Below are 9,244 nucleotides of genomic sequence, written 5' to 3'. Positions count from 1 at the left end.
CGTCAGCAGCAAGCGGAGCTTCACCCCGAAACGCTGACTGTTAACAAAGTTGCGTCAGGCAGACAGCAAGACGGGCATCCTATGAACGCTGCTCACGTCAACGACCGACGAGAACACTTTGAATCAAGGCCGCCGCGGTGGCTGAGTGGTTATGGCGCTCGGCTGCTGGCCCGAAAGACGCGGGTTCGATCCCGGCCGCGGCGGTCGAATTTCGATGGAGGCAAAATTCTATAGGCCCGTGTGCGGTGCGATGTCAGTGCACGTTGAAGAACCCCAGGTGGTCGAAATTTCCGGAGCCCTTCACTACGGCGTCTCTCATAGCCTGAGTCGCTTTGGGACGTTAAACCCCCATAAACCGAACCAAACATTTAATCAAGGGCACATCCGCGTCCAGCTGACATCGTTCCAACATTGTGTCGCTGGTGTGAGAAAGAACGGCATCCGCGTTCACTATGCCCATCGCGGACACAGGTATGCAGGGGCTGACACAAAAAGGTCCACTACGCGTCTGCCTGCATATCACGCCGGGTTGACATCGTTGAAACATCAGGACCCGATAGCGAAGAAAGATTTCTCGGAACCGTCTCGTCTTTTGTTATGTCGACATGGGAGACTACTATCCTCGTGCAAGGCCAATCCGTGAAATTCCAGATCGACACGGGGGCCTACGAATCAGTCCTACCGCCCGAAGTTTTCAGCAGGCTGCAAGATTAGCCTCCGCTCTCTCATGCTCATCGCCAGATGTATGGTCCCGATGGGCGACTTCTCGTAGCCAAAGGTGTAGCAGGTCTTCAACTCGCGTACCGTGGACGCCAAACGCTCCAAGACGTCTACGTGTGGGAAGAGATATCTTCACGCTCCCTATTAGGAAAACCCGCCGTCAGTGATTTGTAGATTTTAACCTTCGTCAGCGCCATCTCCATGAAGGTCAGTCCAAGAGACGACTTTCTTTCACTGTTTCAAGGACTTGGCAAGCTGCAGAAAGAGCACCACATTCGCTTGTGTGAAGGAGCAAATCCATTTGCTTTGAGCTCACCTCGCCGCATACCAATTCCAGTCTACGAAAAAACAAGGCTTGGACTACAACGAATGGAAATGATCGGCGTCATATCACCTGTCGATGAGCCGACCGAATGACGTGCGCCTATAGTGGTAGTCCTAAAACCAACCGGCGATGTTAGAATTTTCATCGACTTCACCGAACTCAACTGTCACGTCCTTCGAGAGTGGCATCCGATACCCTCTGTTGAGCATACACTCGGGCTGCTTCATGGAGTGAACGTGATTTCAAAGCTCGATGCCAATTCAGGGTTCTTGCAGGTACTACTGAGTGAAGACAGTAAGAAGCTTGTCACATTCATATCGCCATTCGAGAGGTTTTCTTTCAACAGGCTACCATTTGGCATCGCGTCCGCACCTGAGCACTTCCAGGAGGAGATGTCACATATTCTTGACGGCGCCAACAGAGCTGTATGCGACATGGACGATGTCCTTATTTGGGGCTCAGACGAAGCAGAGCACAACGAGCCGCTTCGCACCGTTCTTCAACGACTGGTTGTGGCGGGCCTCACGCTAAACGAGAACAAGTGCCTGTTTCACGTCCACCAGCTCACGTTCCTGGGTCACAAGCTTGACCAGCAACGAATCAAACCGAAATACAAAATGGTTGAGGCTATCTTAACGATGAACAGCCCGACCAACAGAAGCGAGCTGCAAAGGGTGCTTGGGATGGCAACCTATCTTGCTCTCTTCGTCGTCACCCTCGCTGACGTTCTCCAACCGCTCGCTTGCTTGCTTTCGAAAAGCAGGAATTTGTTTGGGAACTTCCTCACCAGCAAGTGTTTGACAAGTGTAAGCGACTTCTCTCGTCTCGCCCAGTGCCAGGGGTGTACGACTCTGCGTTTGCAGACACGTCGTCCTTTGGATTGGGAGCGGTTATCCGACTGAAGCAGTCAGGTGACAAGCTTTCTGTCCGCCTATGCCTCCAGGCTGCCCTCCGACACGGAAAAGCGCTATGCACAAATGGAGAAAGTGGCTCTTGCCTCATTGCGGGCTTGCGGAAAATTCAGCGACTATCCTGTCGGCAAGTCCTTCACACTCGAGATCGACCACAAGCCGCTGGTACCAATCTTTATTCAAAGAGTCATAATGACCTTACACCTCGGCTACAGACGCTTATGATGAGGATGATGCGTTACCAGTACGAGGTGGCGTACGTCCCTGGGAAAGACCTCCTCGCCCCTGACACGCTTCACGGAGCGCCGCTTCAACAGGCCGGTGACACAGCTGGAGGGCGACGGCGAAGCTGTCGTCCGCTGTGTGAGGTCAACTCTTCCCACCAAGCAGCCTTGTCTGGATTGGTTAAAAGGAGCCCAGAAATCAGATGCGGTGGCTCGTGTATCCAATGTCCCCGCAAGAAAAACTGGCCTTCCAGACAGGATTTTCCCCTCGACGTCAGGCCTTTCTACGAGCATCGTGGCCAACTCACCACAGAAGAGGATCTGCTACTCTATGCGGCCCGTGTGGTTGTTCCACTATCCTGCAGGAACGAATTTTTGCGTCTTCTCCGCGAAGGCCACTTCAGCATTACGAAGACGCAAGCTTACGCCAAGGACACTGTTTGGTTGCTAACGGTGGCCAAATACATCATGACTACAGTGAAAAACTGCCGAGACTGTATAAAGACAACCAGCAACCGCAAAACGCCTATGCAGAGTACTGAGTTTCCGCCTCGACCATGGCAGCACGTTGCAATGGACATGTTTTTTTTCAATAGCCATTGGTGGTTAATTGTGACCGATTACTACTCGCGATATCCAGAATGTGTTCGTCTAGAAAAGTTACCTTCAGGTATAATAATCACACACTGCAAATCACTTTTAGCCCGCCGTGGTATCCCAGAGGTGGTGGTCTCCGACAATGGCCCGCAGTTTTTGTCGTCCGACTTTGCAAAGTTTGCTCAGGCATACGGCTTCACGCATATCACCTCTAGCCCACACTACCACCAGAGCAACGGACTCACTGAAACTGCGGTGAAAATCACCAAGTCTTCATTGAAAAAGACTCAGGACCCGTACCTGACACTCCTATCCCACAGGTCAACACCACTCAAACACGAATACAGCCCCTCTGAACTACTTATGGGGAGGTGGTTGAGGACAAAGCTTCCCGTCACTTTCGAAATGCTGGTTCCCCGCTTGCCAGACGCCACCAAACTCTGGAATTTTGAAGAATACCGTGCGCAGCAGCGTTGAGACAACGACAGGTGACATGGCATGCGTCAGCTTCCAATTCTTCAGTGGGATGAAGTCTGGGTAACGGACCTGAAGAAGACAGGGAACGTGCAGAGGCCCACAGACGAGCCTCAGTCCCACGTCGTGGACACAGGAGACGGCACCGTGCGGAGCAATCGGACCCATCTTATTATTTTTCCAAAGTCTGGGAGAAGAGGCGAACACAACGAGGCATCTATGTAGACAGATGCAGACAGACGTAGACGAGGCGTCTCTGGACGGAAATACTCTGGGAGAATCACACGCTACCTGTGTGGACGCCTCTTCGCACTATCACACTAGGAGTGGACGCTGTGTAATTCCGTCTACGAGACTCTCCTATGTTTCAAGAAAGATGTTGTAGGCAGTAGCCTAGCCACTGCATGTGGCTAGGCTGAGAACGCGCCTGGCTGCGCAATCACGTGAGGCACGCTGTGCGTGCCACGCGAGCTCGTTCTGGGGCCGGGCCGGTATACGCCTGGGGGAAATAAACCTTTCTTGCTGGCGTATCAACAATGTTCTGTGGACCTGTCACATTCCTATCTATTTTTTCTTTCATGAGTGCAAAGCTAAACCACTCCTGCTGCTTCCAGCCTGTGACAGCGGTGGTCAACGACACCTTCGGCTACCTACGAGAGACGTCAACGACGCTGTGCATCGACGGGCCCTCCAGCTCTCCCCAGATGGCGTACTGGAGCCCATTCTGCATAAAGCGAGGACAGACCAGCGCGAACATCATTGGGCACGGCAGCAACAGCGGCATGCGGATGCATAATCCTTTCGTCTATCTTGTGCAGGTAAGAAGACGTTACGGCAAATGTCTTCGCTCAAATGATCCGTTTCTTCTTGTGCTGCCGTGCCCAACGCAGCTATGTCCTTTACTGTGTGATCTGGCAATGCATGTGGCGGATTTGCTGTTGTTGGCCGGGGACATCGAGACGAACCCCGGTCCAGATCTCGCTCAGATTTCCAAGCAGCTAGAGGCAATTGCCGGAGACATAAAAAGCATCAAAGAGGAACGACTAGCATCAATTGAAGCTAAATTGGAAAACATGGCTGCCCTTGACAAAAAAATATTGGACTGCATAGACCAGGTCGCCAACATGCAAAAAGTCGTTGCCTGACTTGAACTAAAGCTTGATGACTTGGGAAATCGATCGAGGCGGAGTAACCTTTTAGTATACGGCATTACAGAAGATCCTGATGAAAACAGTGAGTCCTTAGAACAGATTTTTAATGAAGACATTGCTAAAAATATCCTTAAAATTCAACCTGTCGCCATTGAACGCATACATAGGTTGGGAAAGCCTTCAGCTGAAAAAACCAGGCCTGTAATACTAAAACTTCTTGACTATCGCGAAAAGACTCTTGTGCTAAAAAACTGTAGTAAACTTAAAGGTAGTGAATATGCGATCAGTGAAGATTTTTCAGCCCGAGTACGCGACGTAAGGAAAAAGTTGTGGATTAGTGCGAAAGCATTGAAAGATTCCGGGGCAAAGGTTGCACTAGTGTTCGACAAAATACGCATAAACGGTGAAATGTTCCAATGGGATGAAGAAAACAACTGCCGAGTACCCGCAAAGACACAGACAAACGCGACAACTAACTCGTGTTCCGAGACAAATGCGAGTACAAGCCAAAAAAACGAACATGGCAAAGCACCAAACCTACGCTCCCGTCATCCCACAAAACGAAACAGATAGCTTTTGCAAATGTAAATGCGCGAAGTATACTTAATAAACTTGAGTCACTAGAATCTCTTCTTATCGGCCTCGAACCTGACTTCATAGCGATTACAGAAACTTGGCTCACTGGCGATATCAGTGACAAAGAAATTGCCCCACCAAACTATGCTATCGTGCGCAAAGACAGGATAACACGTGGAGGAGGAGTGGCTATACTAATAAACAAAAAAATTCCCTTCGAAATCTTACCAGAAGGTGAGGGTGCCGAGGCACTCTTTTGTAAGTTGTTATTTGGAACGAACACTGTCACTGTAGGTTGTGTTTACCACAGTCCTTTGGCAGATCAGCCTGCATTGGTCTCGCTGTATGAATATATGCAACAATATGTTCAAAAATCCAGACTGATCCTTCTTGGGGACTTCAACCTACCAGATATAGATTGGCAAAGCATGTCGTACCGCTCACCGTGTTCTGAAACTCTTTTTGATATTACGTTTAGTTTTGACTTGTTCCAAGTTATCAACGAGCCTACACGTGTTCAAGGTAGTGCATCTAACATTCTTGACCTCATCTTCCTCAGCAATCACTTTGCGATCGATCAAACCAACTTAGCAGTCCTCGATGGCATACCAGATCATAAGCTAACATTGTGCACCACACCCATTCAAGCAACAGCAGCTCGTACTTTCTCGAAAACTACTTACCCAGACTTCACATACGCTGATGATTCAAGCATACTTAATTACCTAATTTTGGAGTACGAATCGTTTGAAGAACTCGCTAATTACCAAGGTACAAACATAGATACGCTGTGGGGAAGCTTCAAGGCCATTGTATCGCACTGCATCAAAAACTTTGTACCATTGAAGACCAAACGAACAAATACGCGTAACCCTTGGATAACACGCGATATCATTCATGGGAAACGCAAAGTAAAACGACTAAGGAAATCACTAAAATCAAAAAATGACTCTCAGGGAAAACATAAGCTCGCGAACGCCATCAGTGAAATGAAAGCAAAAATTATGGCAGCGAAAACAAACTACTTCTCAGTTACGCTTCCTAATTTTTTAAAACACTCCCCTGGAAAATTTTGGAAATACCTCAGCCCCAAAACACAAGAAGACACCTTCAATTGGCAAGGACAAAATCAAAATTTTGCAAATTCCTTAAATACATACTTCCAATCTGTGTTCACAGTTGACGATGGCTGCACACCGGAGAGTATTCAGCGCATTCAAACACCGCTAGACATGCCAACAATAACTGAGACAGGCGTGCTCAACCTACTATTATCAATAGACACAAAAAAAGCAAATGGTCCTGATAATATTCCAAACACTTTTTTGCAAAGATATGCTGAAGTCAACGCAAAATATTTACATTTATTGTTCAATAAATCTTTATCAACCTGTAGTCTAGCTAATGAATGGAAAATAGCGAAAGTTATTCCTATACACAAAACAGGAAGCAAAGATGACGTTTCAAATTATAGACCAATATCACTAACGTGCACGGTAGGAAAATTATTGGAACACATCATACTAAAGCATATCACCAGTTATGTTAAGCAAGAAAACATTTTATCGCCTGTTCAACATGGATTTCGAAGCGGACTTTCAACTATCACCCAATTACTCGAACTAACACATGATTTGTTCCAGAGCATTGATAACCAAAAGCAAGTTGACTTGATTGCACTTGATTTCTCTAAGGCGTTTGACAGAGTAAGCCATAAAAAACTAATTAGCAAACTTAGATCAACTTTAGGTGACGGCCCTATTATCAACTGGATCGAGGACTACTTAACTAACCGATCTCAGTATGTTGTAGTTAACAATGAAATTTCTTCTACTGCGCTCGTTACGTCGGGAGTACCCCAAGGTTGCGTCCTTGCTCCACTTTTATTTCTTATCTTCATTAATGATCTGCCCTCTAACATACAAGTTAAAATTAAACTTTTTGCCGATGACTGCATACTTTACAACGAAATTAACACTGTAAATGACCACGATGATTTAAACAGCGCCCTTCATGAAGTGGTAATATGGTGTCACAAATGGCAAATGGAATTGAACATTAAAAAAACAGCCTTCTTATGTGTAACCCGTAAAAAACAAAGGTCCGAATATGTGTACAGCATCAATAACATACCGCTCACCCGAGTTCACGAACACAAATACCTTGGATTAATCATTTCACATGATCTAAGATGGGAATCACATATTAACAGTATAGTATCATCTGCTTTAAAACGATTGTTCTTCCTTAGAAGACGGCTTCGAGAAGCGCCACCGGAGACCAAACTGTCAGCATATAACACATTTATACGATCAGTTCTCGAATATGGAAACACGATTTGGTTTCCCTACACACAACAGCTCATTAACAAACTAGAAGGAGTACAGAGAAAGGCAATTAGATTTATCTTTAACAAATACAGGACCAGTGATTCACCATCCCAACTACTAAACCAAGCATGTATTCTTACTTTACAGAAACGCGCCAGACTAGCACGGCTAAAATTATTGTTCCAATTAGTTCATAACTCGTTAAACATAGATACTTCGTTATATATATCTGTAGATGAATCGAGACCATCCCGGCATAAGCACCCATTAACCCTTAGAGAGTACGCATTCCGAACCGACTGTTTCAGATATTCATTTTTTCCGCTTGCCATAAAAGATTGGAATAGTTTGAACCCCTCTATCACTACTAATACATCTTTGCAGAAATTTGTAACTCAGGTAGAAGAACAGTTGCGCGATAATTAAAATAGATAAATAAATAATAATTATACAAGTACAACAGACCGCTCGTATCACTGCATATAACAGCATCTGGATGAACATACTACTTACAATGTATAAAATCGCACCCTTTTCTGTGAAATATACTCTTTCGTTATGTGTTTTCTTTTCTGCTATCTGTGTTTTTTTTCCCATACTCATGTAATTACTTGCAAACAACAGTGTTCTTAATATATACCATTCCATTTGTATTCGCTTTGTACCTTCTTACTATGTGCCCATCCTGTAAAAATCGCAATGGGATTGACAGTATCTGAAATAAATAAATAAATAAATAAATAAATAAATAAATAAATAAATAAATAAATAAATAAATAAATAAATAAATAAATAAATAAATAAATAAATAAAATGTTTTTATTATGGTTGTTTTTTTTAAAAAAACGTACCCAGGCTTTTCCTTGGCAGCACCAACGTCCTGATTCATGATACTTTGCAGAACGGCGTTTCCGCGCTTTTGAAAGAGCTCCCTGTATATCGCTCGGCGGTCGTCGTGGTTCTGAGACGGCATGTTTTATTCCGAGTTTGTGGCATGCATTCGTCAGCCATGGTCTATTGCTGAGCCTCTCGTTTGCGAATGTGGAGAATCAAACGCATGGGCTTCTATTTTTGAGGTCATTTCAAAACCATTTGGGCAGTGCAACGGAAGCAGTGAGGGCGTTGCGATAGCTTCCAAAGTTCTGCCACTGACTCGACCGTCAGCGCGTGAGACCGGCACACCTGTTGAATTTGGTGCCTAACTCGACGCTTTGCTTTTGTACATCGACAGTGGTTCCGTTTACGGTATACTTCCTGTCGACAAAGGAGGTGGAGGAGGAAAAGCAAATGCAGGTAAGTTAACCGGTCGAATAAACCGATTTGTTACTCTGGAATGATTGAAAGGGATGAGGTTATATAAAGATAAAGGAGAAAAGAGCGCAACAGGAAAATGCAGTAAGTATTCAGAGTCAGTTATCCTGTAGTATAGTTCCAGCTTATCGTGCAGTCCCGAAGTTCTCAAGAAGCGGAGCAGTGTCTAGGAGGCCTTCACTGCCGACGATTGCCGCGGCCGGTGGTCAAGAATCTTTTTTTCTGGCAGTGGCTGCAGATCTAGACACTAGCGCACAGCAAAGACTGACTTTCCGCACTGTAGGCTGGCCAATCACAAAGAATGTGGCCTATAGTTCCGTCTCACCCACAGATTGTAATTTCAGAGCTATTAGCCACACTATTATAAAGGAGTAATGGTTGTTGAAAACCACACCGAGCCTAAAGCAACACAGGAAACTTCCTTCACGTCGTATTAGGCAGGCTGGAAGCCGGAGCTTCAGGTCAGGGTCCAGAGATTTTAAACGCTATTGCCAAAATTGGCCGGAATTTAGCGCGGCAAGCTTGATCTCCCGCGCAAGCGAGCGAAGCCTGCCCGCTGCGTCTGATCTCGAAAAGGGGACCGACACAAAATTGCCGTCGTGGTGAGCAGTTCGCGCGACCTCAT

The sequence above is a fragment of the Amblyomma americanum genome, chromosome 5 (assembly GCF_052857255.1).
Source record: "Amblyomma americanum isolate KBUSLIRL-KWMA chromosome 5, ASM5285725v1, whole genome shotgun sequence".
NCBI classification, from domain to species: domain Eukaryota; kingdom Metazoa; phylum Arthropoda; class Arachnida; order Ixodida; family Ixodidae; genus Amblyomma; species Amblyomma americanum.
Note: the sequence above shows the minus strand (reverse complement) of the source record.